Here is a 5794-nt window from a genome sequence, read left to right on the forward strand (position 1 = left end):
GAGCTTGACAGGGGGCATGATCCCACAACCCTGGGATCATGACCTGAGCTGAACTCGAGTTGGATCCTCAACAGACTGAGCCACCCAGGTGCTCATCAAGTCATTTCAATTAAATTAAAACAGTACATGCTGTTTTATCAATATAAGCATTATAAGTGCCCCATAAAATACTGTTACAAATACTCAAATGTTTCATTCTGAGTGATCATTTCCTTTATTCTTATATAATGTAAATGTAGCTAGCATTTTTCTTCTAACTAGAAGCAGGTATGTTTCTTAATTTTATTACCTGCTTAATTTTCATTCATAAATGTGTTGTAACCATAAATATGGGTCTCATAAGAACAAAACATCATGCTCAGGTCTGCTTTCCAGTCTGGTGACACAACACTCTATTTGGCATCTCAAAGCAATTTGCGGAAATATAGGCATTTCTGGGAAATAACTAGCATATCTTTTTTAGCCTATGCTAGCCAGGGTATATATATTTCGAGGATATCATCTTTGTAGCTGCTTCCTGTCAGGCTAGAAAGTTCAGGGAAGATCTAAAACCCCTGGGTCCCCATCCCTGGGCAGCTGCTCCCCTTGCTCTTGGAACTGCAGGGGGCATTATCAGCATCAAAGCTAATCCTTGCCTTCAGTCACAGGAACTCTCTCTAATGAAAGTTCCCCTTCCTCTTTGATACTTAACACATTAGTTATGGGGTTCCTAGTTGTGCCCAATGCTAAGTAGACATGTCTGACAAGCTGGGGGCTCCCAGAAATACTTGGCAAATGTGCAGGGGACTGACCGGTAAGGGTCCCAGATAAAATATAGAATGCCGGTTAAATCTGAATTTCAGATAAATGATGAATACTTTTTGTAGTAGAAATATCTCCCATGAAATATCTGGGACACACTTATGCTAAAATAAACTACTCATTGTTTAACATGACATATTTATATTTAAAAGTTATTAGTTGTTTATCTGAAATTCAAATTTAGTAATATATTTGTAGTTGCTAAATCTTGCAACCCTGGAGTAGCAGGAAAGAACAAAAATCCAGTGAGGTGTACATTATTGTTATTGAAACAATAGGCTGCTGAAGACAGGAATTAGGTCTCACAGTGAATCTGCTATGGACTTCAAATAATCCTTGGCAAGCCACTGGGGACATTATAAGGTTATATTGAGGCCCTTGTAAAACTTACATTTAGCTGCATGAATGTGGACAGCAAATATCAAAGAAAGGAATATTTCAGACTTCAGTGAGCCAGATAGAATCATTTCTAAATGCTAGATATCATTTCTAAATGCTAGAAATGATATGTTCAAATTTTAAGGTTTATCGGACATTTTGCTTTGAATCCTTTTGGAAAATAACTGAGTTGGGAGGGGGAGGGTCTTACCTCTTAACTTTCTGTTTACTATCAGACTTTTTTACTGATCAAGTCTGTAGCACTTAGTGAATGCATTAGCTTTATGGGCTGAAATACTTTTTTTTTAATTACCTGAGGATACGGAAGATGAATGGGAACCAGTTTACTTAATGCCATAACTTTACCTACTGAGGACAAACCTGTTACCTAGTTAGATCTGAACAACCTCTCCAGCTTAATTTGAGTAGCTGCAGGATAAACATCACTTTGGGGATTCCATTTTCCTATCTGTTCTTTTATTCATCATGTAAACTAAAACATATCCAAATACCCACTTTGTATCATAGTATGTATGAGGGCTCCACACATACTTTAATTCTTCAGATGGAATTATATATTAGTATAATTATTTATACATTCTCTACTATATTAAAAAAAGAATTGGGGTAATTTTATCCGTGTATTTTATAGATCATCACATGGAGTCAGGATGAGTTGGCATCAGTTTTGTTCATCAAAGCTGCTTGTAGAAAGTGGCAGAGTTTGAGTTGGGCTTCTAGGGTGAGCCATCTGAAACTTTCTCCTCAAGGCCCGGGTCATTACTGGAGTCAGTCCAGTTCTTGTGTCCATATTTTCTTTATTGGTTAGAGGGGTTCCACCTGAGCTCCTCTCTACATTGACTTTTGTAAGTAGTTTCTGCAGATCTATCTGGCTTTTACCGGGAGTAATCAAGACATTTGTAACTCGAGTTGATAGCACTTTGGAGTTCGGTTTCAGGGTGACATGCTGCAGGTCAGAGACAGTACCTAGCGGATTCCGTGTCTTTGGTGATGATACAAGCTTCTTCCTTTCATCAAAACACTGTGTCTTCTTTAATTTCACAGTCAGTAGATCTTCAACTGTTATTCGCATGGGTCCATCTTTTTTTAATGGTCCGGCCTGAAGTGCTTTAGTGCGATTAGATTTTCCAAGCAGCAAAGGTGCTCTAGGCGGTGGAGGCGGAGGTGGAGGAGGAGGTGGAGGGGGCGGAGGCGGAGGTGGGAGAGGGGGAAGACGGGTGGCCGGCTGTGGCAGGGCGGGAGGAAGTACAGCTCTGGATTCCCCAGGGATGGTTTGGAGCACAGGCAGGCACGTTTATAAGTTTACCACTTGTGTGACCTGTGTGACCACAACGTGGGCAGGAAGAATTTTCCAAGACGGTCTTCAGAGCTTCCTGGAGCTTGCGTAATTCACTTTCCAAAGTGCAAAACCGTTGTTTTAGACTGTGAAGTTCTCGGTGGCAGGAACGGGATGGAAAGATGGTGCCTTTCAATACTTCTAAACTCTGGGCTATGCAGTTCTGGCACCAGTTGTAAATAGACCACACTCTATTTGTCCAAAGTTTTACTGTGTCTTTGATATTGGGAAATCTGAAGTTCCAGGATGATCTTAGCCAGCTTCTGCTAAGGGTTAAATCTGCTGAAGGAATAACCACTCTTTCTGGTGAGGGTGGCTGAGGAGGAGTTGTAATTGGTTTGGGCTGAAAGTGAGAGGCTTCTCTTTTTTTTGAATAATCTTTTTGCTTTGGCTTTTAGCTTTCTTCTTCGTTGCTTGAACTTGGGCATGATTTTAGTCTAAGAGCTCGGGATTAGATGCAGTCCAGGTAGTGGCCTCTCCCTCGCCATGTAGAACAATTCAAAATTTGACAGCATAATTAAAATAAAGTGCAAAGCTAAAAAAAAACAGAAATGAAAGAATATAAGTAACACACCTATAGCCCAAATATCAATTTTTAAATATATTATAATTATTAAAAATCAATAATAAAAGGGAACAAAAGTTGACCTACAGTGAGCAAAGTAAATGAAACAGTTACCAGCAAAAGAGAGACAAAATGGAAATGTGCTCAGCACATCTCATAACTTAATGATTTATAATTTATAGTAATAATGAAATAAATGTTTCTACATGCCAATTTACAAAACAAACCAAGTTTTATAATGTAAATTGTGGTGTGAAAACAAGAACATTCATAGAGTGGACATTTACATATTGAACAACTACTTTGGGAGACAATTTGACAATATTGGGCAGTTTCAGCCAAGAAACATTTTTTGAGTACCGCTTTGTTCCAAATACTTTTCTAAGCCAAGGAACTATATCAGAAAAAACTCATAAACTTTCCAAATCTCATGTATATTATATTCTAAAAATATGACATAGTCAATAAACAAATTAATGGGTCAAACATGTACTTGGTCAGTCAGTGATATGTGCCATAGAGAAACAAAAATCAAGCAAAGGGGTACTAATTGTAGTGTTGCAAGTGTTGCCACTGTGAAAATGGTATCTGGTTAAAGGGTTAGAAGGTGTCTGGAGGGGAAACCTCAGTGTTTGAAGGCGCGCCTTGGTAAAGAGTCTGTCTACATTCTTTTAGGAAAGAACAAGAATTCCAGTGTGTTTTAAAAGATGAAATAAAAGAGAGATTGCTAGGTAAGGAGTGGAGTAAAAATGAAAGATGAAGCTAGATTTTGTATACCTTGTATGCCATAAAAAGGTTTTGACATTTAGTCAAAGCTATTGTAAGGGTTTGAGATAATTGTCTTGATCTGATTTAGGTTTTGACTTGGGTTCAGGTGCTAGTTCTATATATTTCAGTGGGCTTCTGAATTTGAATAAGTTGTTAAACTTCTCTCTCTCTAAATTACTCTTTTCTCTTATGTAAAAGTGGCACTGGTCACCAGCGCCATCTTGTACCTGTTCACACTGCATTCATAATTGTCCCCTGATAATAGTACCGCCATGTAGAAATATGAGGATTTGAGTAGTAATTTATAACATATATAATAATTTATTTAATTCATAAAATTATAAAGAGGGATAAATAAACAAGATTAGGTCATCCTTTGGAACTAAACCTAATAAACATGTAAAAGATATTATTTTTAAGTTTTATATGAAATAAATGCAGACCTTTTTTAAAAAATTGGGAATGTAAATAGACAACATGTGAGGCACATATTTCTTCTAAGACAATGGAGTTTTCTATTTTAATAAAAAGCTTTATGTGAGTGTGATTAGAATTATTTTTATCTTTAAATGTTATTATGATTGTTAAACATAAGAACTTCCTAGTTGCAATTTGAAGATAAAATAGAATACTCTCATTTCCTTGTGTCATTAATATGCTATAAGAATTGTTACCAGAACATTTGCCCCTCAACAGAGGACACAAAAACTTCCTTTGGATTTTCAGTTTGAATTACGAAATAAATTGAATTAATTTCTCTAGCCATTAACCTTCCTCATGACTTACTGAGCCTTAGTGGATCCTTGATTTGTAGCTATTAAAATACAATAGAATTAGCAGCATCCTAATTATATCAAATTCATTTAAAGAAATGATATTCTTTTCCTTTCCATCCTATAGAGAGAAACCAAAATTACACATTTTTATTTAGCAACAAAATAACTACAAAATAATTAAAAAGAGCACTTTCTTATGGAATAATTAAGTGGTATATATAACTTATTAATTTTACATAATTCATAAAGTCATTTTCATATAGTTAATGCCTATTTTCTGATTTAATTGGAAAACCAAACAGTACAAATTATGTATATATACATACAATGCAATACATATATATGCATAAATTACTCATGGAGTGTTATAATTTAGTTGGTAACATAATTAATAATCTTTCATTATTATTAAATTCAGTAACAATTTGCATTATATTTATTAAAAATCAGGTAAGTGATACTAATAAGTGCTCCAGTAGTTTTGTATGGGGAGAAATCACTTCTAACTAATGAGATGAGTCAAATTTCTCATTCTAAAATGGATTTGAGACAGATTTTTACAGGTTTAATGAATAGGTGAGACATGTTTAGAATTTAGAGGAAACATTTTTTTTAAAGATGAAATAGGCTTCTAAGTGGACAAGTTAAGCAAAGCTCAGTATAAAAGCTAGAATATATAAAGATCATTTGAAAAGCAGTGATTTTGAATTAAGGCTTTTAACCATAGAAATAAATATTACCTGTATTTTTGTAGTCAACAACTAATTACTGATGTGATCAGACATTTTCTATGTACCTAAAATACACTCTTGTATAAATATTTCTGCCCTCCAGGAGTTGACATTCCAAAAGGAAATATTAGACAATAATCAATAAACATAATGTATAGTACATATAATGGTGTTATAAAGAGAAAGCTGAAATAGGAAAAAGAAAAAAAAAACTATAATCTTTAGGGACACCTGGGTGGCTCAGTCATTTAAGCATCCAACTCTTGATTTTGGCTCAGGTCATGACCTCCTGGTTCATGAATTTGAGCCCTGCATGGGGCTCTGTGCTGACAGTGCAGAGTCTGCTTGGAATTCTATCTATCTCTCCCTCTCTCGCTGTCCCTCCCACATGTTCTCTCTCTCTCTCTCTCTCTCTCTC

The 5794-nt window shown here is 35.7% G+C and overlaps 1 pseudogene; it reads right to left on the reverse strand.

Annotated features, from left to right (window-relative positions):
* Positions 1–1832: 1832 nt before the first annotated feature.
* Positions 1833–2964, reverse strand: LOC115289254 (annotated as a pseudogene).
* Positions 2965–5794: the final 2830 nt, after the last annotated feature.

Source organism: Suricata suricatta, chromosome 4, assembly GCF_006229205.1.
Source record: "Suricata suricatta isolate VVHF042 chromosome 4, meerkat_22Aug2017_6uvM2_HiC, whole genome shotgun sequence".
In the NCBI taxonomy this organism is placed as follows: Eukaryota; Metazoa; Chordata; class Mammalia; order Carnivora; family Herpestidae; genus Suricata; species Suricata suricatta.